General features: G+C 41.7%; 1 protein-coding gene across 1 annotated transcript in view; it reads right to left on the minus strand.

Annotated features, from left to right (window-relative positions):
* The window catches only part of LOC149227759 (ACT domain-containing protein ACR11-like), a 464,039-nt gene that overhangs the window by 187,795 nt on the left and 251,312 nt on the right, over positions 1-24,932 (minus strand). The window lies entirely within an intron of this gene.

A 24,932-nucleotide genomic window follows, 5' to 3' on the forward strand; every position in this document is an offset into this window, starting at 1 on the left:
GAGGCCCACCGCCACATTCTCTTCGTGGTGGAAGGAGGAGAGATTAGTAGATATATTCACAATTTACTACTTTTGTCATAGATTAATCATTAGACTTGTAGGCTTGTGAATTTGAACCTTTTTATCTTGGCGGTGACCAAGTGACCTATTTTGTAAACATTATTAATTGAATTTTGGACATGACAAATGTTGATAGTTGTTCACTTGCTAGATAAATCATAATATGCTCTATGTTTTAGGTTTTATAATATGCTTAAATGTTTTATGTTTTATAACATGCTTAAAAATTTGATGTATGTTTGTAATTGCTAGAATATAGATGGTTGATGCTGGAATAATTAATCATTGATGTACATACTAGTAACTAGAATGGAATCATGGATGCCATATCTATCTTGATTTATGCAAAAATATGCATGTTTTCATGTCTTCTACAACTAATTTGGTATTTGGGATGTTTGTTTTGAATATAAATGCACAAAAAATATATAAAAAATATATATATATATATATATATATATATATATATATATAGCAGACGCTTCGCTTCCTAGATTTTTGGAAAATGACGCTTCTGCGTCTCCGTTGCCAAAAAACGTCCCCGTTTCATCCCTGCTTCGGGCAACATTGAACAAAAGACCCCTATTTCTCCCGCATTCCTTCCTTTTATAATTGCTGCCCATGCATTCCATGTGGGTCTCCCCACCAATTCGATTTGCCTCAAGGAATTTGAATTCATTCTTCCCCAAGTGCGTACTTTATGTGGACCCCATATTCCGCTATCAATTTAATATTTCATTTTCTCTAATGTTGGTGGCCTCCATCTCTCCAAAAATTAAGTGGGGACTCCCTCCACCCACTTTTCCTAAGTTTACATGCCAAAATATTTACTAGCACCCAATTGCAAAAATAGAAATTCATCTTAGCAAGATTAGTTTAATTGGGGACATTACAATCCTCCCAACTAAAAATTGCTTGTCCTCAAGCAATGCCTAAACAAGCACCCTCTCGATCAACTGACCCCCAACATTCTCTGCACACAATACCGGGGTCCCAAATGTACCACTCATCCATCCCTGATCTCTGAATTGTCCTGCCAGGGTCCCAAGCCATCCTGATCAGCGTGAGGCATCCCTAACTCCACTCGTTGTCCAGCTCAGCATAGGCACCAAAAGCCCCCTGCATACCGCCACTAAGTAGAGCATCATGGTAGTATAAAATCCCGATCATCTCCTCGTGAAACTGCTCTACCGAATAGTCTCTCTCGTGCACTTTAGGAGTAGACCCCTGAAGACGCAATCCAATCCCTGTGGGATGGAATCCTCATCTGCTTGCACTTCACCGATCTCCTCTTGCTGATCACCCAGCCACATTGGTGAAGTCCCCACACCACCAACAAGTCACTCAAACCCAATGGAATATCTGGATGACCTTCCCCTCTAGGAACCAACTCACCTCTATGGGTAGTTGAACTGCCAACCCCTGCTATGCCAAGATCCCCTGCCCGTCGCAGAATGAACCTATCCTGCTGACATTGTGATACTTCAATCATATCTGACTGCTAAACATGCTCGTATTGGATCTTCTTCTCCTGTAACGCTCGACCACTATATCTATCATGATAAGCGCTATGCCACACCTACCAAGGTAACTCAACAATGCTCAAGTCCTCCATTCCACAACTAGCCTTGATCCTGAGCAACAACCTTCCTCGCCATATGATGAAGGTCTCAACGAATCCCCATGTGTGAGCCTAGGAAAGAACCGAACCACCCTCCATCATAACCCTGCCCATCGAGAAGTGGAGTGATCCACTTGCCAACTGGATCCCCAGATCCCCCGTCCATACCGAGAGCTCACAACTCCCACTCCTCATGGGTTGCCCCTGCGTAGCACTGCTACCTGCTCGATCCCATCTGACTCTCATCTCTAACCCCTATATGTATCCCATAGGTGGATCCCAAGTATCAGGAATCTGTCCCACGCATGCCAATCTGCCCTGCTCCTGCCAGATCGCACAATGAAATCTATTATCCCAACTCCTGATGATACACCCGAACACTGCTTGGATTCTGGACACCCTCCTGTAGACAAAGCCTACCATCCACTATTCCTCATGAAACTCCCTAGCGATCACCTCCCCAAGTGTGAGCTCAGGGGTGGAACATATGCTCCCTTGACAATAGACCACGCCATCCTTAAGCCGGTATCCATCAGCTCATGCACCCACCAAATGCCTCAACTGGAGCATCTCCCTCCTACCCATGAAACACTGCGTCTCATCCAACTGTCTAGGGTGAGCCTCCCATGTCCTACTACTTGTACTGAGTGTATCATGGAGCAGTGACCTGACCCTCAACAACTGTAAACCATGTTGGAGAGCGATAGGTATGTAAGTCCCCACAAGTATGACCAAGAGTCCGCATGGACACCAAAAGGTAATCCCATGGATGCCCCTCTCTCTGTCATGGTCCTGTTGATAACTCCCCAGAAGCTCAACAACACCCCCATCCATACAGGGTGAGTTGCATCCAATGGTACACCTCCTCTCACTCCATGGTGTAAACCCATGCACCACAACACATCGCCATGCATCTACATGCTCGCCTGCAAACCACTGCTCAATGCTACATGCTCCTACACGCCACTGAATGCCAAGATATGAAATTGAGATAGTACACTTCAACCCACACCCTACTAGTATCGCCTCTGTGTGAAAATTTCTGAATCTAACACATCAGAAACCCCTACTGCATTTTCTAGTTTACTATATCCTAATTGTTCTTTACATTAACAAGTTATTTACTTACATAAACATCGAAGTAAACACAAATGCAGCATTCACAAATATACAGATCAACAACTGAAATAAACTAAGACAACACAAGGGACACCATTACTTTTGGACAATCGTCCCTGGAAAAACCCAATGCGGGAAAATCGGTGCAACATATAGAGGGTTTTATTATTAAGTAGATTATGAATACAACTAGGGTGCCAGAAATGGCTCACCCTTCAGAGAATATCCTTGGCAGCAATACCTTTATCCAGAGACAGATATTTCGGCTGATCAGCAACCGGATGAACAATCCCATAGTGACTCTGGTTGTTCCTTGTGCTAGACAGCGAAAGCTTCTCCACGCACTCCTCTGGAACTGTGTCACCCTCTCTGGCTCTACGTCAGCCAATCAGCTCTCAGTCTATCCCACTGAATCACCTTAGCACAGCGTTTGAAGCTCACTGCATCCTTTGCATTAGCCTCTAAAGCCTCTACGTCAGCTTCTTTGGCCCTCTGTGTCCTCTACGCTGGCCTCCTTAGCCTCTGTGTCAACCCTTGCTACCTATGCATCAACCCTCCTAGGCTCTACACTGCCTCTGTCGGCACTCTGCTACCTCTTCGATATGTATCCTTCAGCCTTGGATCGAAATCCTCTTGCTAAACTGCCCCTCGTTGCAACTGATCACTCACTCGATTTCCTCAGGAAACCCTGTCCCAGAAAATCGAATTCTTGATCTCTCTTGGTGTGTCTCCAACTGACTTTGAAGCCTCCTCTTATACTTTTCCTGTTGACGATTCAACGACCGAGATTAAGTCCCTAATCAACACCTAATATTAGATTTGGCTTGATCCTCATCTCTTAGAACTTTCTCACCCATTTTATATTAATACACATTAATATTTTAATTTTCCTAAGTTTAGACTTAGGAACCCCATTAAAAATATTAATTATTTTAATATCTCGTCATCCGGGTGGAATTTCTCCAAACAATTTTTGAGTCTTGGAGATCTCATGTGCCTTAGCCTCTCCACCAATTTTCATGGCTAGAGCACATCTGATGCTACCAAAAATCAACACTCCCTCTTAGCGAGGAATGTGCTATAGTAATGCTTCACCATGGAAACATCACACTGATATTCCACATCGATACCTGTGTTGATGCTTGGCCTGCTGCCTCACATCCCTTGCACTGTTGCTTCTTGTATCACTGACCATGACACTGCCACTGCCACTGCCACTGCCACATCTGTATTGCAACTCCCTCTCAACATGCTGCATCATGCTGCCCATAGCACTGCCACTGCTAACTGCTGCACTGCAACTTAGTTACCGAGAAGTAAGTAACTGACTTCACCCAAACACTAACATCCTGGTCAGCCTGGAAGCCTCATGATGCTGAAGCTACCTCTGTTGCTATCCTGTGCTCCCTCTTCTTCCACTACGCTGCTGCAAACACCTATGTGCCTCTCACATTGCTACAACCTCCACTACACTGCTACAGAATTTTGCACTCTAGCACTACTTTGTCGCTCCATCACACCTTGCTCCACCCGACACCTGTCATCATGCTACTATCGTTAAGGGCTCCCATAGCCGTATGTGATCCAAGAGTTTGGGCACCTCAAGGATCCTACCCCTGCATGTAGTCCTCTTGACTACAACTCGATGTCTCCCCACCTCTTCTTTAGAGGCGCATGAGCACTCATGGCACAATCGTCATCAATCTCAACATCCTTCTCTGCCTTTGCTGGAGCTGCCTTTGAGTCAGAAGCTTCTCCCTTGCCTTTCTTCCTGGGGCATTGAGATGCATAATGTCCCAGCTCCCCACAGTTGAAGCACTTGACCTTGGAGATGTCCTTCTTCTTCCTCTTCCCTTGCTATCCCGTAGATGCTAGAGCCGCATCCTCCTCCTCCTCTTTCTTGACTTGAACTCCCTTACCACTACTCCCCGCCTTGGTCAACCTCCTGATCTCTTCTTGTCGAAGAGCTGCCCACATCTCCTCCCAACTAGGGAGAGTCGCTCTGCCCAAAATGATTTGGACAAACATCTCCCAATCCTCAGACACTACATTTAGATCATTCCTGAACATAAACTCTGGATCCAATGTAGACCCCACGGAAGTAAGATGGTCGAGAATTCCTTGCAACCTGAGAAGGAACGGATCAATCTACTCTCCTTTCTGAATCTGATATGACCTTAGCTGATTCTCTAATAACATCTTCCGCTGCACGGAAGAGCCTTGGTATAAGGTGGTCAACGCCTCCCACATCTCCCTTGCTGTGTTCTTCTTATCAATGTGGTATGACATGATCTTTGACCCAGTCTAGGATCATGCATTTCTCCTTCGCCTCGGCCTCCTCAAACTTCTCATTAGTATTCGGGTCAACTGGGACAGCTACGGTTTTCAAGGCATAGTCCTTGATGCGATGTTTATCCAAGATTGCTAGGATCCTGGTCTTCCAGATGACAAAATTGGAATCCCTGTTCAATCTGTCCTGATCCCTCAATCTGTTCACTGTCATCTTTGCTCCACTTCTAGACTCACTCTGAGTCTGGAATTCCCTCCTGGAAATCGACCAATTGTCGAATCACTCCTCTCCGATCCCCGTTTGCTATTGAAACTTAGATCTAGATTTCTTGGCTAGAAATCCGTCGAGGTAGTGCTTCCCTCTACCTTGGTTCCGTCTCCTTAGACATTGTTCTGCACAGCTCCCTTAGCCTCGGCAACGGAAGAATCTAAGCCCTTCTGGTTCTGTGCAATCACAGTGAGAGCTGGATCAGCTCCTCTTGGCCACAGTGTCAATCCTTCGTGGCTGAGAAAGATGACCGGGCATTGCGTAGGCCTGATCTGCCCCCTGTCCACCTCTGCGCTGGCTCTCCTCCTGGCTCAGAATGCTGACGCAAGCTCTGCGTGAGCCTCTGCATCTTTGGCTCTGGAACAGCGCTATCTCTCGGGACAGCTGCTTCTCTGCTACAAACCTTCCGATTTTCCCAGCTGGTGCCTTCAATCTCCTATGATCTGCAATCGCTCCGATACAATGTGAAAATTTATGCATCTAACACATCAGAAACACCTACTGTATTTTCTGGTTTACTATCTCCTACTTTTTCCTTACATTAACAAGTTATTTACTTACATAAACATCAAAGTAAACACAAATGCAGCCTTCACAAATATACAGTTCAACAACTGAAATCAACTGAGACAACACAAGGGACACCGTTATTTTTGGACAATCGTCCCCGGAAAAACCCAATGCGGGAAAACCGGTGCAGCATATAGAGGGTTTTATTATTAAGCAGATTCTAAATACAACTAGGGTGCCAAAAATGGCTCACCCTTCAAAGAATATCCTTGGCAGCAATACCTTTATCCGGAGACGGATATTCCGGCTGATCAACAACCGAATGAACAATCCCATAGTGACTTCGATTGTTCCTTGTGCTAGACGGTGAAAGCTACTCCACGCGCTCCTCTGGAACTGCGTCACCCTCTTTGGCTCTGCGTCAACTAATCAAATCTCAATTTGTCCCACTGAATCACCTTAGTGTAGCCTCTAAAGCTCACTGTGTCCTCTGCGTCGGCCTCTATAGCCTCTGCGTCAACTTCTTTGGCCCTCTGCGTCCTCTACGTTCACTGTGTCCTCTGCGTCGACCTCTATAGCCTCTGCGTCAACTTCTTTGGCCCTCTGCGTCCTCTACGTTGGTCTACTTAGCCTCTGCATCAACCCTTGCTGCCTCTGCATCATCCCTCCTAGGCTTTGCACTGCCTCTTCTAGCACTCTGCTGCCTCTCTGATATGTATCCTTCAGCCTTGGATCAAAACCCTCTTGTTGAATTGCCCCTCGCTGCAATTAATCACTTGCTCGATTTCCTTAGCAAACCCTGCCCCAGAAAATCGAATTCTTGATCTCTCTTGGTGTGTTTCCAACTGACCCTCAAGCCCCCTCTTATACTTTTCTTGTTGATGATTCAACGGCTGAGATTAAGTCCCTAATCAACGGCTAAGATTAGATCTAGCTTGATCCTCGTCGCTTAGAACTTTCTCACCCATTTTATATTAATACACATTAATATTTTAATTTTCCTAAGTTTAGACTTAGGAACCCCATTAAAAATATTAATTATTTTAATATCTCTTCATCCGGGTGGAATTTCTCCAAACGATTTCTGGGTCTTGGAGATCTCATATCCCTTAGCTTCTCCACCAATTTTCATGGCTAGAACACATCCAATGCTACCCAAAATCAATACTCCATTGTCGTATCACCATACCCTTTGATGCATGGGCCTCGCCTCCAAATCCTCCCTGAGAGACACAGGAGGAGAATCGTCATATGTACCAATGGCGATGCCACCACTGTTCTGCTCCCCGGTGACCGTTGAGTCCCAACTAACTGCAAAGAGTCCCTGGCCCCAAACAAGGCACTATCTAGTGGCCTGCCAATGCCACCTCCTCCAACAAACTCCTGCCAGAGTATGTTGATCATCCGGTGATCCCATGTACAACCATCATACCAAAATGACCTAGGGAGTCCCCTCGCAAATTGACTGGCCACTGGCATTAACTAAGACTCCCCTAATGAATGCTTGTGCTCAACCACTGGGTCAAATATACCACCAATGTTGTAGTCAATCTGCATATCTGGTAAGGGGTAGGTAGTCCCACCTGGATCCCAATGCCAACTTGGGCCTCCAGTATCCCCGATGCTTGAACGTGCCTGCTGACTCTCACCCCGACCTATGACCAACCCCATACGCCTAGCCCACTCCATCGAGCACCAACTCAGAATCTCTCGCCATCCAACCCCAAGGGAAGGATCGAGAGCATAAACTCCTATACAAGAAACTAACCCTCCATCCTGCCAAGGATGCACCCTGCGCAACTCATGTCGCCTCATCTCACCATCCTGGTCAACACATAAAATATGTCGAGGTGACTCTGCCTCTCCCTCTCCAATGTGTAGTGGTAACCTGCTAGTGCTACCAGCCTCATCTATGCATGTCTGAGTAGGGTTGCCCCATCGCTCCAATGTGCACTCCAGCTGAACCATTAGGGAACCCAACCATTCCCCAACGCGAGTTAGTTTGGTCGTTGGCTGAGCCCAAACCGCTCTCATGCCCTCCAACTCGTTCTGCTGCAGAATGGCCTTTCGCATTGTCGTGGCCTTCTTTCTCAATGCTAGAAGGCTAGCCCGAAACTGATGAAACTATGGAGGGCAACTATCCTCAGTAAACTTGGTCAGTGCTCTGGAGTCTGGACCCCTCCATCTCTTCTGGTACCTCCTCAACGATAGGTATGTCTGCAGGCACCTCATCAACCTGCTATGGGCAATCATCGTCGAGAAACTCAGTCATAGCACTAGATACCTCATCAAATGTTGGCACCTCATCAATAGATGGCCCTCCGAGTCTACTCCCTCAACTAAGGTGTCAGTTGGAGCTACCAAAGAGGCCTCCAACAATGGTGACTCCTGTGCCACACCGAGTATATCGATGTGCCCCTCACCATCCTGCACGTCCTCCTGCTCAACCTCCTCCTCAAGCTCCGACATCTAAATCTTGGTCTCCACCAGCAAAAATGCCCCTTTGTCTCACCCTCTAACTGTCATCATCCCACCCACTACCTCTGAAGGAGTCTGGCATCCTTTTAGTCAAATCTCTCCACGAGCTTCTGTGTGAACTTTGTGTAGGTGTGATACGTGCATGACCCAAAGGATCAACCCTCGGTACCACCACTCCATAGCATCTCCATCCAAGTGCAAGGTGCCATGTCTAATAGCGTATGCCTCCCTCATGGGGTTTAGCCAGAAATATGTGTCGAGTTCTTTTACCCAATTTCTGACAGAACTCCTCGCTGAGCCATCAAAGGGGGTGAGGGTCATTTTTCCCTCAATGATACTCACTCTCCCTTGAGCCATGGGTTTGTCTATGGCCCACCCATCACAATGCATACACACCCAAGTCTTCCATAATCTTGTTGGAAACCCCACAACTGGCGAAGATCATGCTCTGATACCACTGTAATGTTCCTAATGGAAATTTTACAATGATAAGAAAGACATGCAAATACAACGACAATTTTTTTATAGAAATGAATACACATAAACCAGAAATTTCTGCAAATCCCCAAACTGGCCTTAATAATATCAGTAGTGGTACAAAGAGTTGGTTAAAGTTCACCTAGGTTTGCACAAGGCAAGCCACAAGCACAAGGTGAGGAATACAAGTAAGCCCAACGGCTGCAATAACCATCTTCAAAAAACTGCGTTGCTGCTCCAAAACTACACTACTGTCGGACTTAGACCCCTGATTTTCCCACTCTAGAATGCCCTAGGAATTAGGGAGTATGATCCTTGACCAAAACCCAGAAAAACCCAGAAAGGGTCTCCCTTGGTTCCAACCTTCAAAAACTGATCCTTCACAACTTGGCCCTCTTCCAAATTTGAATTTTGTTGCTGTGAGTGATCTTGTCCACCTCTGATCTCTCAACTCTAGCAATCTTCCTCAAATGGCCCTCCACATGATCTTCCAGCTCCCCAACTCCAAATTCCCCTAAACAATGCTACCCCAAAGATCCTCACTCTAATGACTGCACAGTCATGGAGGAGATAACGCAATCTTGTGTGTGACAAAATGAGAACTGCATGTGGGATGGCCCTCTTGGCTGTAATCTGCCTCTACATTCCTGAAATTGATGAGAGGATGCTCTTGTAGCTTCTCCGGACAATTTCCCTACAACCTTGCTCCACAAATAACTAGTGAAATTCTCCATCTCCACAGTGGTGGTCCCTTGCGTGTTATGCTCTAGAAGTGCATATGACCTGTGAATGATGCTTCTTCCAGTCTTGGTTGTGAGGGAAAGCCTTCCTTGGGTGGCACTCAAAGTCCACCGAAGAAAGGTTGAGCATCTCTCCTTGGGAGGCTCTTGTGCTAAACAACACAATGTTGGCTCAATTGAACAACTAAAATAAATTCGATTTTCAAATTGACAAAAGACCCCTATTGCTCCCTCATTCCTTCCTTTTATAATTGTTGGCCATGAATTTCTTATGGTTCCCTCCACCAATTCGATTTGCCTCAAGGAATTCGAATTCCTTCTTCCCAAGTGCGTACTTTATGTGGGCCCCATATTCCACTATCAATTTAATCTTTCATTTTCTCTAATGTTGGTGGCCTCCATCTCTCTAAAAATTAAGTGGGGACTCCCTCCACCCACTTTTCCTAAGTTTACATGCCAAAATATTTTCCAACACCCAATTGCAAAAATAGAAATTCATCTTAGCAAAATTAATTTAATTGGGGACATTACACTATGACTTTCCAAATGAAAGAAAGTCAGCGATCTTCTCTATATTTGAGACGAAGTAAAGGAGTCTACTTCAATTGGAGCAAGGATCTATTCCCTAATCAAGAGGGAGTGGGGATCTACTCTTTGGTTGAGAGGGAGTGATGATGAACATCACATTTGTATTCTCTTCTTCGCGTGTCATGCACTTGACCAGGACTAACAGTCGTAAGTCTAAGTGAAGGCCATGAAGGGAGAACGAAGTATGGAGTATTGGACAAGCCTCTATGATTTCGTTGAGGATAGAAAAATCCAAGATATTGAATGGACCGACACTCTTTGAGGATTGGGCAAGTATCCAAGAAAAGAGTGGTCAAAGAGGACTGATACTCTTTGAGGATTGGGAATCCAAGATAAGAACAGTCCTAAAAGGACATATCTAGTGAACATCCAGATGGGGTATGTGCCTTGTAGAGGTAGTGTGGTATCTCACATAAAACCTCCCAACATTATGCTCTTGTCTAAGAAAGAGCTTTTCAAGTTAAGGCCTTTCTATGTTGACAATGTTGATCATGATGTTGACGCTTTAAGTGGCTTACCAACCCAATTCTTCTTATGAGAACTCTTCAGTTTGAGAATAACCATGTACTAGGTGTACAATTATGAATACCTCCCTAGTTAAGAGGGAGTGATGGAAAATGTAACTAGTTTCGGTCTTCATAATTGTCAATGTACTCAAATCGTTACGTATATCTTATGTTAAAATAAAAAGAAGAAAGAAAAATATTATTTTAAATCATGGGTTTCATGCTTCATTTTTTTATGGTCATCTACGTAAAGCATGTTCTTCATGCTTTTAGGGTTTGTCATGTCAAAAAAATACTTTTATTGAGTCAAGAAAGTCTTTATCTCTTGTATAAGACCCTATTGGGCAAGTTGTAACATGTAAAAGAAAATGATTTTGAGTCTAGAAAGTCCTAGAAACCTCCAAGCACAAGTCGACCCAAGAAATGAGAAGTCGACCTAAAAGAAGGAATTTGAACCCCACACGTGTATAAATAGAAGCAGCATCGACCTCATTTGATCATCAATTTGATCTCTCTTATCACGAAGTTCGATTTGAGGAAGGGAGGATCAAAGAAATAAGAGCGAAGGTCTATAAATCAAGAAGAGCTCAAATGGAAGTTTGTTTTTGGGTTTTGTTCTCTCACATGTGAGATTTTAGGGTATCTGTTGCTACTGCAAAGGCCAAGATTTCAGATCTAGTTGCAGGTCTGAAAGTTTGTACAAAAAGGTCAATATTTGAACCAAAAGAAGACTAGAATCAAAGGAGGAAACCCTAGCGAAGAAAAGAGACACAACCTTGGTCTTATTCTCTCACGCATGTGAAAGTTAGGGTTTTTGCAGGGCCAAAGTTGCAAGTCGAAGCTGGGGGCTGAAATTGAAGCTGGAAGTTGGTTGAAGCGGGTTGACTATTCTGTCTGATCTAACCTTTAAAGGGCTTCTTGTGTTGAGAAATCCTATTAGGGTTTCTTTAATTTGACTTTTGTTTAACATGACAATTTTCTGTGATTTCTTATTACTTCTTCTTCTATTATTAATTTCTTATCATCAAGACAATTGCCAAAATTATGAAGATCGCAAAGACAAGAACACAAGATGTAGGCACTCAGCCAGGGCAAACCCCTCTTAGGGGAATACCCAACCAAAATTTCTTCTCTTCATCAAGAACCAAATCAAATGAGACAACCAAGACCCTTGACCCAACAATAAGACCTCCTCCAACCCACCAAGTCAGCCTCCCAAGAAAACAAGTCAATCCTTCAAAATCAAGTCAAGTCAAACACCTCAAATCAAGTCAACTAGGGTCTCGGCCCTCTCTTCCACTTCTGCAATTTTCAGCCTGATATCTCGGTTCTGCACCTTTGTTCCTGCAGTACTTCAATCTTCTCGCACGTGTGATAGAAAATTTCAGTGTTTCAAACTTTTTCTTCTTCACTTGTCTTGTAGTCTTCTTCGCTAGGCTTCCTTTTCTTCTTGCAATGAGATAGACTCCTTTTCATGTATTTTGCACTTCCTTTTCCCTTCTAGAATGGCAGATTCAAATCTTCTTTAGTGAGTGAACAAATGAAGTTGAGTTCCTTCTTCTTTATAGTGGTTGGATCACCCCTTTTGAGGATGACGTAAGGAAGGGCAAGGCTGACTTGATGGAGGAGGTTTACCTGACCATTTTACATAAAAAAAAATTTCTTTCTTTGACATGATAAGCCCAAGAAGGGTCTAGAACATAATGACAAGGACAGTGACTCATGACACAAACCCTAGAAGCACACAGTGGGTGCTTTGACCTAGAAATATAATAAATTGAGCATAAAACCCATGCTTATAAAATAATAATTTTCTTTTCTCTTCACAATAATTTTTCTTTCCTTCTTTTTACAAATACATATGAATTATATCATGTCATGAGCTAGACAACAATTATGAAGACCGATACTAGTTACATTTTCAACACTCCCTCTTAACTAGGGAGGTATTCATAATTGTTCAACTGGTACAAGGTTGAACTCAATTTGAAGTGTTCCAAGAAAAGTTCAACAACATATACAATGCTATATACCATCAAGGCCAAAAACTGCCAAGGTATCAATCCAACACATCAATGATCTAAGTGTCAAGGCACTATATCAAGGATCCATGTGTCATCATCAAGACACCGACTCAAGGATCCAAGTGTCATTTCCAAGACACTAATTCAAGGATCTCAGACCCTAACAGGGACAAAGGTGTCATCAAGGCAACTTGCCACTATAGGTACCATCAGGCTACAACCTAGGTATCAATCCAACCGGATATAGATACCATCTAGGCCTCCATTAGAAGGCTCCAACCCTTACAGGCATCTAGGTATCATCAAGGTCAAACACTAAAACTAAGCTCCACAAGACCAAGGTACCCTCTCACACTGGGATCTAGACATCATCAAGGCTAAACTATAACTGAGATCTCAATACAAACTAGGCCAAGATGTCCTCCCGAGTACCATCATACAGGCATCCAGCCTAATGTACTCATCTCTCCCTCTCAACCAAATCAATTCAAGCATGCTTATCAAATATTCAAACTTCTCAGGGAGAGATTAAAACATCAACTACTTGTTCATCCATCAGAACATGTCGTAGGCTCACGACCCCAACCAGTAACAAATTTCCAATATATCGGTTCTTATTATCAATATGCTAGCATAAAATCCGGGGTCTACAATCATTTTGATGTTGCTTAGGTCATAACAATATTCAAATAAGTCTCAACGAAAACTTCCTCTTTCCAACTTTTCAAGCAGCACCTAACTTAGCCTCAACACTTCTCAAATCAACCGAGTCTTTGTTCACCACTTCAAAAATAACCATTAGTAGTACTTTATCTATTATCTGATTTTCATCCTTTCTTCATGGTCTTTATTGTACATCATGTCCTTCCTCTCAACTATGGAGGATATACTTTCCTTTATCGAAGCTCCTTCTTAACTAGGGGATAAGTACATCATCAACAACTTCATTCTTTTCAGATACACAAGCTCTTTCTTTTTCATCATTATATCATCAGAGAACTTCAACCTACCAAAACCTTTTATCTTCACATGGCAACAAGGTTATTTTTCAATCAACAATGTCAACTTCAAAGTCATCAGGGTTCTTGCAGCTCTCTCTTTCCGTCATGCTCAATATCATCATAAAGTCACCATCAAGTATGAGGTAGGCATACTTCTTTACAACCTCTCGCAAACTATGTGCCTGCAAATCTCAACAACAAGTACAACCAAGCACAAATATACATGTTCAAGAACATGAAATTAATTTTATCAATCCAGGGTTATCATGTTATCACAAGGAGAGCATCTAGGGTTATCAAAACTTTGAATAAGAGATTAAACTTTGGATATTCGAAACCTAAACCTAGTTAGGGTCACAATCATAGCGGAAGCAATGCCCTAGACTCTTACAACAATCTTCACTAGGGTTTTGTCACAAACCTTAGATATTATAATCAAAACTTTAATATTAAACCTTAGATATCCAACAAATAATCCATGTTAGGGTCTTTAACCATAATGAAGCATCTAGGATTTTTCTTTCAAGTCCTAGAATCTTATTTCAACTTTGACTAGGGTTTTATCATAAACCCTAGATAATATTATCAAAACCCTAGATAATATTATCAAAACCCTAAAAATCTAGGGTTTTATCATATGCCCTAGATTCCAAACCCAAAAAATCAAAAGGCTAGGGTTTCATCAAAGGTAATAAATAGAAAAAGATAGTTATTACAAGGCTTGATTTAATCTAGAGATCAAACACCCTATCAGTATCAATATAAGAATCCTTGTGATTCTATGGAAAAACCTTAGAAATGAGAGAGTCATTACAATAAATATATTTTAAAGACAAAATGATCGTACCTGCTCATATGATGGGGACCTACTACAAATCTTAGAATTTTAAACATACCTTGAGTTGCTTCTTCGACAAACTTTGAAAGGGCTCCCTCTTATCATGGCACTTCATGGTCCATCTCCATATGAGTCTACTTTTATTAGAGTGCCCAAGGATCTAACTTGATTACCAAGTCTTTATTCATCATACTCTTCATGGCATAAGATCGACATTTCTTTTCTGCAACATTCACTGACAAGTACCACCAAAAGTATACAAGTACAAGAGCATGATTACAAACTAGGGATTTCATGGAATCTTTAGAGAGAGAGAAATCCTAGGGTTTTCAGATCCAAACCCTAAATTTCTTGATGTTACCTTTCAAAACATCAACCCTAGGGTTTGAATTTCAAATCCAATTTTATCCTTACTAGGGTTTTCCATTTCTCCCTAGACTACCTACAAACCCTAGAGGCGAAAAGCTAGGGTTTCTATGAGGGAATAAAATAGAATAGGGTTAGGGTTTTTCTACCAAATAGGGTTTACAAGAACTTAGATGCCAACAACCTTCAACAATATGAAGGCTACAAACCCTAGATCCAAAAATAAGATCACAAAACCCTAATCTAATTTGAGTTTGACCTTATATAAATGAAAATAATTATACGTACCTCAAGAACTACCTACCAAGAAGTCTGCTGCAAAGGTCATGATCTTCTTGTTGCTTTCAAGAATGAACACTCAAAGATGACAAGGTTAAGGACTGCCTTTAAGGTACTTGACTTCAAGGTGCTTGATACTCTTCTTAAAGAGTTGCCTTCAAACGATGTCCAATAGGAGTGTTCTTCCAAGGTGCTTCTTTCTGTTCTAATGTCATTCTTGACGTATTTTTTCCAACCTTGACTTTGATAAGATCTTCAGGGCTCCTTCCATAGGTTGGTGCAGGATGCTTGATGCTTCTTTTATCACTGTTTGTAGTAGAAGCTTCCAAGGTGATAGGATTACAAGCTCCTCTTACTGTTGTAGATTAATTCTCCTTTTGAGATAGAGATAATAAGCTTGCTCAACAATACACTATACACAGAAATTATTTCAATATCTTTGAGATTCCTACAGCCTTCTTTTACAAACTCATCCCTTAAACTAGGGCTTCCAATAAGCACAAAAAAATGTTTCTTAAATAGATCTAGTTCTCCTTCAATAGATGCAGACTAGATTTTCCTTCAAGGTGACACAACTCGTGTGATGGAGAGGCTGTTACAGGTCTTGTCAAAGACTGATATATAATTATGAGTATGACCCTTTGATTAGGGCTTCATCAACCAATGAAATAGACGTTTCAAATAAACCAAATATGCATGTCAAAACATAGATTATTTTAGGTTGGTTTCTATGTCACTTATGGGGCTCGGTTCTTCTTTATATATATGTGCAAATCTCTTTAGATTTCAGACCTCAGAGAACTTCCTTCACTGGAGCTTGAAACTATACCTCTGAATATTGGTCTTGGTTCTTCTTTTGCTGGCTATTAGGACTACTTAGTCCACTTAAACTTTCATTCAGTCACCCTAATGTTGCACAAAACTATGTAACTTGAAATCTCTATGGTAATTTCATACCCTTAGATTCATGCCCAGAAATTCGATCATCTTCACAAGAAACTCGACCTTGAATAGGCTTATGCTCTATCCTTTTGGATTTCCAAAAAGTGCTTCTTGGCTCCTTTCACTACTTTGGCCTACAAGCTCAAGCCTAGGATCCTAATCACGAAGGTATTGACTCAGAAATATGCTCTTTCAAACTTGATTTTCCTTCAAAGGTAGCTCAGGCTTTAAGCAGTCCCTTATTGCTAGACTTGAAACCCCTTTTTTTTACACAGTAGTGATCTTCTAGCTGCCTTATACTACTGTCCTTAGCTCTAATACCATGTTGAGAAATCCTTAGGGAAGCTTAATAGGGTTTATTTTATTTGATTTCTCTTTAACATGACAATTTCTTGTGATTTCTTATTACTTCTTCTTTTATTATTAAGTTCTTATCATCAAGACAATTGCAAAAATTATGAAGATCATGTTGATTTGGGGTAGCATAGGATGTGCTCTAGCCACGAAATTTGGTGGAGAGGTTAGGGCACATGAGATCTCCAATACCCAGAAAGGGTTTGGGCAGATTCTAAACAGATCAGGAGATATTAAAATAATTAATATTTTTAATGGAGTCCCTAAGTCTAAACTTAGGGAAATAAAATATTAATGTGTATTAATATGAATCTGTGTTAGAATGGTCCAAAAAGACATGGATCAAGCCATATCTAATCTTAGCCGTTGATTAGGGACTTAATCTCGGCCGTTGAGATGTCAACAGAAAAAGTATAAGAGGAGGCTTGAGGGGCACTTGGAGCACACACTGAGGGAGACCAGTCAATTCAATTTCTGGAGCGGGGTTTGCTGAGAAATTGAACCAATGGTCTGGAGAGCAGCCAAGAGGCAGCAAGTACAGAACAAAGAGGCAGGAGATCAGCGCATAAGAGGTAGACGAAGAGCTAGAGGAAGCCACGCAGAGGCAGCAGAGACTACACAGAGCTAGAAGGCCCTGCATCATCCACGCAGAGGCTGCAGGAGTGACGTAGAAGCCTAGAGAGGCTGCGCAGAGCCTCAGTAGGCTGACGCAGAGGGTTTCAGGCTGACGCAGAGGGTTTCAGGCTGTAGCAGAGGTCAGTAGGGCCTACGCTGGGTTTAGGAAAGTGCTGGAAGTTTGTCTGTCTGTGGGTAAGCTAGTTGGCACCTTGTTGTACAAGAAATTTGCTGAATAATAAAATCCTCCCTCGCTGCACCGGTTTTCCCACATTGGGTTTTTTCGGGGACATTAGTCCAAAATAACTGTCAATGTGTGCATACTTTTGTTTCTGTATTACGATGTGATATCTGCAACAGTATTTATTTTAATGTTTGTTGAAGTAATTTCATGAATAACTTATGATGAAATAAGTAGGAAAAGTAAATCAGTTGCTGCAGTGATAGAATTTTCACATGGTATCAGAGCAAGTAATCAAAGACAGAAAGGGAAAATCAGTTATGGGTCAAGACCACGATGCAAAGGCATCCACCTCAGGGGACTCACGCAGATTTTCAGAAGATTGCACAAGAGAGAGAGATTTCGATTTCTCTATGTTGGCTTCCAGGTTGGAAGAAGAAGTGGCATGCATGACTAGTGCTGCATCATCAGAAGTATGGTATATAGACAGTGGAGCCTCGTGGCATATGACGAGAATCAGGGAGTGTTTCTCAGAATATCGAGAAGAGAAGATGAACTTTCAGATCACCATGGGGAACAAGGCAAAGTGTACTCTAGTAGGAAAGGGTACCATAGTTTTTCAGACAGAATCGGGAGAGCGGTTCCGTGCCACAAATGTGCTGCATGTGCCAGGATTGGGGATGAACTTACTTTCTGTGTCACAACTACAAGGCAAGGGCTATGACATCTACTTCATCAAGGAAAAGGTATACGTCAAACACCCGAGCTGGAAAAAGAAAGTGCAGATCGGGATCAAAAGTAATCGGTTGTACAAATTACAACTAGAATCTCCAATGGCACTAATAGGCAGTCATGGGGACAAAGACTTGAACGAACTATGGCACAGAAGGATGGGTCACTTGCACCATGGAGCTCTGAGAATTCTCTGAAGCACTGTAACAAGAGTTCCGGATCCGAGTACGGAACGAGATGATGTATGCAGGGGATGCGCTCTAGGAAAGTATGCCAAGGTGGCATTTCCTAGGAGCAACCACAGGGCCAAGAGTGTACTAGAATTGATACACTCAGATATCTGCAGATCTATGTCCGTCAAAGCTCTCATCGGTGCCGAGTATTTCCTTACTTCAATTGATGACCACTCGAGGAAAACTTGGATCTATTTTTGAAAATGAAGGATGAGGTTTTCAGTGGATTCAAGGAGTTCAAGGCTCTAGTGGAGAATCTGACAAGTAAGAAAATAAAAGTCTTGCGCTCAGATAATGGTGGAGAATATGTCGATAAGGACTTCACTGATTTTTGCGCTAAGGAGGGCATCAAAAGAGAGTGGATAGTGCCTTACAATCTGAAGTAGAATGGGGTGGCAAAAAGGAAAAACAGGGCTATTGTAGAAGCAGCTAGGGCCATGTTGTATGATCAGGATATGCCAAAATTCCTGTGGGCAGAAGCATGCAACACAACTGTCTACATTCAGAACAGGTCTCCTCATCGGGCCTTGGGCAAGATTACTCCAGAGAAAGTCTTCACTTGGAAGACACCTGAAGTCAGTTATTTCAGGATATTTGGGAGTTTGGCATATTGTCGCATACCCAAAGAAAAGAGGAAGAAGCTGGATCAGACTGCAGAAAAGGGGGATCTAGCAGGATATAGCGAGAACGCTAAGGCATACAAGATCTATCTTCCAGGGAGCAGGAAGGTAGTAGTACGATGAGATGTAAAGTTCATGGAGGACAAAGCTTTCAGAAGATCTCGCGAAATGCCTTCCAAGGAGCAGTGAAAAGAGGATCTGTTGGTCATGCCTCTTCAACCAACAGAAGTGAAGAATCCTTCCTCAGATCAGGAAGATTCTCGGGATGAGGAAGAGGAGCAAACAGAAGCACCTTTTGGCAGAAGAAGAACCAGCAGGGAACTTTGTCAGATTCTGCGTGATGCAGAGAACTTCATCGGAGAGCCAAGAAACAATAAAAGGGAGCGAAAACAACCAGACAGTATCACGCGTTAGTAGCTCAAGATGGAGAGCCTACCAACTTCAAGGAGGCAGCTCAGCGTTAGGTCTGGCTAGATGCGATGGTGGAGGAGTATAACTCCATAATGGTAAACGATGTCTGGGAGGTGGTGTCAAGGCCTCAAGACAAATCTGTGGTAGGTTCAAGATGGATCTACAAGATCAAATATGCTGCAGACGACAGTATTGAAAAATACAAGGCCAGGTTTGTGGCTAAGGGGTATGCTCAAAAGGAAGGGATTGACTATGAGGAAACCTTCGCCCCGGTAGCCAGGTATACATCTATTAGGACCGTGATATCTCTTGCAGCCCAGATGGGATGGGAGATCCATCAGATGGATGTCAAGACGATATTTCTAAACGGGGTAATAGAAGAAGAAGTATACATTGAACAACCAGAGGGCTTTGAAACCCATGAGAGGAAGTTTTATGTATGCAGACTGAAGAAAGCCTTGTATGGGCTGAAGCAGGCACCAAGAGCGCAGTATGGTCGAATAGATGGCTACTTGCAGAAGATGGGGTTTGTCAAGAGTGACACCGATCCGAATCTCTACTATCTGGTCGTAGAGAGCGAGCCACTTATCTTAGTATTATATGTGGATGATCTATTCCTGACAAGATCATCCAAACTCATTCAAGAATCCAAGAAGAATCTAGCTGCAGAGTTCGATATGAAGGATCTGGGACGAATGCACTATTTTCTAGGGTTGGAAGTTTGGCAGCAGAAAGGAGAAATCTTCCTTGGGCAAGGAAGGCATGCTACAGAAATTCTGAAAAGGTTTGGGAAGGGAGACTGTAGACCTATGGCTACGCCAATGATCACCAACTGGAAGAAGATTGATGCATCAGAAGACAATGATGTCGATCCCACCCTATACTGACAACTCATAGGGTCCCTGATATATCTAGTCAATACCAGGCCAGATATTTGCTACACTGTCAACACCCTCAGTCAGTTCATGGTGAAACAAAAGAGGGCTCACTGGGCAGCAGCCAAGCACGTTCTCAGGTATTTACAGGGAACAGTTGATTATGGGCTCTTGTACAATAAGGGGAAGGATATCAGGTTGAGTGGATTCACTGATACTGATTGGGCAGGAATTTCAGTGGATCAGAAAAGTACCTCTGGGTACTGTTTCAACCTTGGATCACGAATAACCTCCTAGTGCAGTAGGAAACAGAAGTCCGTGGCTCTGAGCTCAACTCTCTGAGAATCCAGTATTTTATGATAGGTCAAAGCATATTGATATCCGGTGTCACTTTGTCGGAGATTGTGTCCAACGTGGAGTTGTACAATTGAGCTACACTCCTACTTGGGAACAAGTGGCAGATATCCTCACCAAGGCCCTTCGAAAGTCAAAATTTGACTACTTTAGGGAAAAGATGGAGATGGTAAAGAGCCCCTTTCAGAAGTAGTGTGTTAGCAGCACGAATGAAGAGGGAGTTGCAATGCAGATGCAGTGTTGGGAGAAAGGACCAACAACAGCACAGATGCAGAGGGAGCTGCAGCGTTGGGAGAAAGGACCAACAACAGCACAGATGCAGAGGGAGCTGCAGCGTTGGGAGAAAGGACCAACAACAGCACAGATGCAAAGGAAGGTGCAGTGCAGATGCAGCGCTGGGAGAAAGGACTAGCAACAGCACGGATGCAGAGGGAGCTGTCGTACAGATGCAACAGTGGCAGTGGCAGAACCATGATCAATAGTACAGGATGCAGCAGTGCAGAGGATGTTGGGCAGGGAGGCCTAGCATCAGCACAGGTCCCGATGCCGGATGATCAGAGTAATACTCAGTGAAGAGTATTACTAGAGCACAGTCCTCGCGAAGAGGGAGTGTTGATTTGGGGTAGCATCAGATGTGCTCTAGCCACGAAATTTGGTAGAGAGTTTAGGGCACATGAAATCTCCAATACCCAGAAAGGGTTTGGGCAGATTCTAAAGAGATCAAGAGATATTAAAATAACTAATATTTTTAATGGAGTCCCTAAGTCTAAACTTAGGGAAAATAAAATATTAATGTGTATTAATATGAATCTGTGTTAGAATGGTCCAAAAAAACATGGATCAAGCTAGATCTAATCTTAGCCATTGATTAGGGACTTAATCTCGGCCATTGAGATGTCAACAGAAAAAGTATAAGAGAAGGCTTGAGGGGCACTTGGAGCACACACTGAGGGAGACAAGTCAGTTCAATTTTTGGAGCAAGGTTTGCTAAGAAATTGAACCAGTGGTCTGGAGAGCAATCAAGAGGTAGCAAGTATGGAACAGAGAGACGGGAGATCAGCGCAGAAGAGGCATACATAGAGCCAGAGGAAGCCACGCAAAGGCAGCAGAGACTGCGCAGAGCTAGAAGGGACCGCTCCATCCACGCAGAGGCTGCAAGAGTGACGCAAAGGCCCAAAGAGGTTACGCAGAGCCTCAGTAGGCTGACGCAGAGGGTTTCAGGCGGACGCAGAGGGTTTCAGGCTGTAGCAGAGGTCAGTACGACCTATGCTGGGTTTAGGAAAGTGTTGGAAGTTTGTTTATCTGTGGGTAAGCCAGTTTGGCACCCTGTTGTACAAGAAATTTGCTGAATAATAAAATCCTCCCTTGCTGCACCGGTTTTCCCACATTGGGTTTTTCCGGGGACATTAGTCCAAAATAACTGTGTCAATGTGTGCATTTTTTTTTTCTGTATTACGATGTGATATCTGCATTAGTATTTATTTTAATGTTTGTTGAAGTAATTTCATGATTAACTTATGATGAAATAAGTAGGAAAAGTAAATCAGTTGTTGCAGTGATAGAATTTTCACAGATTACAAAGACAAAAACACAAGATGTAGGCACTCAGCCAGGGCAAAACCCCTCTTAGTGGAAAACCCAACCAAAATTTCTTCTCAAGGAAAATTTTAAGAACCCCCCCAAAATTTACATGTATAATAAATGGGTGAATCTCCATGGTACATAGGAAAAATGGAAGGCGATTTTATCAATAATATGACATGTATATATAATTTTTTGGCAAATCTCTCACCAGGCATGGCGAATATTTTACTCAATTATAAAATCTTGTGTTTGTTGAATACACAAATGAAATCTTTGCATTTCTTTAAATTATCTTTTGAAATCAAAATTACTGAAATTACATATCGATAACCTAGTGGGTGTAGGATAAAATTCACCCGTGCCATTCACAGAAAGCATGAGAAAAACCCTAATGCTATATATAAAACCGAGAAAAATTAAAATTCATCACTTTTGGGGACCTCATAACCACCCTGCCAATACACAAGTATGTTCTTGTTTGCAATTAGAAAAATTACCGAAATTACAATATGTTTACTCCAGCATATGTTGGAAAGTTATGGAAGGATGACTAGTGCAATCAATCCATTCCTTTTAGCCTTGGATTTGTTTCAGTTTAAAACATAATTATACAAATATACTTGTCCAATGTCTATGCTTTAACCATTCACCTTAAGATGTTTTTACAATATAATTTCCTAAGTCTATTTAATATCTTCATTATCATAAAAACCAACCTATATCCATTTAACTCCACATCCACCACTCTTAGGGGGATGAAATCTATTTATCCCTCTGAGCACTTGGTAGACCCAGAATTAAGATGGATCTAAGATGATAGAATTTCCCCTTTAAATAGTCTATGCTCACATGAATACCATGGTATTACCATGGGTCAATACCATGGGTTATCATAAACCTGGAGCTTAAAAATTACTATTAGTAATTTATAAAAATTAATAAAATTAATAGTTGATTTTTATTTTAACCAAGCTAAAATGTTTAACATACATTAAATTACAGCATCCATTTTTACTCTTTATCGGATCAAATATTTTTTCACTCTATGCTAGTTTGCATATCATGATATTTGATACCTCTCGGGGGTTAGTAGATCCAGAGTAAAGATGGATCTATGCTAGTTTAATTCCCCGTCTAAATAGGCTACATTAGGTGAATACCAGGCTACATTCCAGGTGAATACCATGGGTCAATACCATGTGCCATTTTTATTTTTATTAATACTAATATTAAGATTAATAATGTTTTTTTGCATGGTATTAATAACAATCCAGTCCATGGTATTTTTCCAATAGTATTTTGCCCATACGTTTCACCTAAATATAACGCATTTTTTGAGTGTTCATAAATATAAGGTGACTTATGGAGTTAATATAAAAAAATGTTTTATTTGTTTACCATACCTCTCGTTTATTTATATTTTTATTAATTAACCATACCTCTTTTACAAATATGGTATTTGGCCCATAGGATTCACTTAATAAAACCTCTTTCTTGAGCCTTCATAAATAGAACAAGGGTTATGGACTAAATATAAAAAGAGGTTTTATTTATTTACCATGCGTCTAGATTATTTATATTTTTATTTATTTATCATACCTTTTGAGTAAGTATAAAAAGACGTTTTATTTATTTACCATACCTCCACCTTACTTATTTTTATTTGTTTACACCCTTGCATGTATATAAACGACTTTGAAGTAAATATAAAAAATGTTTATTTATTTACCATACCTCTTATTTATTTATATTTTTATTAATTTACCACACCTCTTTTATAAATATGGTATTTGGGCCTTTGGCCCATAGGATTCACTTAAATAAAACCTATTCTTGAAAATGGGCGAATGGATTTGCTTAAATAAAACCTATTCTTGAAAATGGGCGAATAGAAGGTTGTAACTCCTAATTTCAAGGGCGAAATTTACCTGTTTTACCCTCTCCCTTAAAATAAGGTGGGCTATTTGAGGTGATTTGTAAAAATGTACTATGATACAAAATATTCGCCCACTAAAAATTTAAAACCCCTTAATTTCGCCAAAGGGCGAACATTCGCCCCTAAAATTTTCTATGTTTCTTCTCTTCCTCAACAACCAAATCAAATGAGACAAACAAGACTCTTGACCCAACAGTAAGACCTCCTCCAACCCACAAGTCAGCCTCCCAAGAAAACAAGTCAATTATTCAAAATCTAGTCAAGCCAAATACCTCAAATCAAGTCAACTAGGGTCTCAACCCTCTCTTCCACTTCTGCATTTTTCATACTGCTATCTCAGTTTTGCACCTTTGGACCTACAGTGCTTCAATCTTGTCACACGTGTGACACAAAATGACAGAGTTACAAACCTTTTCTTCTTCGCTTGTCTTGTAGTCTTCTTTGCTAGGCTTCCTTCTCTTCTTGCAATGAGATAGGCTCCTTTTCATGTATTTCGCACTTCCTTTTCTATTCTAGAATTGCAGATTGAAATCTTTTTAGTGAGTGAACAAATGAGGTCGAGTTCCTTCTTATTTATAGTGGTTGGATCACCCCTTTTGAGGCCAACTTGAAGGAAGGGCAGGTCAACTTGATGGAGGAGGTTTACATGACCATTTTACATAAAATAATTTTTCTTTCTTTGACATGATAAGCCCAAGAAGGGTCTAGAACATAATGACAAGGACAATGACTCATGACACAAACCCTAGAAGCACACAATGGGTGCTTTGACCTAGAAATATAATAAATTGAGCATGAAACCCATGCTTACAAAATAAATATTTTCTTTTCTCTTTGCAATAACTTTTCTTTCCTTCTCTTTAAAAAAACATATGAATTACATCATGTCATGAGCTAGACAACAATTATGAAGACCAATACTAGTTACATT

Source organism: Pinus tabuliformis, chromosome J (assembly GCF_031772625.1).
Source record: "Pinus tabuliformis cultivar Carrire ecotype Pingquan chromosome J, CPIR1, whole genome shotgun sequence".
In the NCBI taxonomy this organism is placed as follows: domain Eukaryota; kingdom Viridiplantae; phylum Streptophyta; class Pinopsida; order Pinales; family Pinaceae; genus Pinus; species Pinus tabuliformis.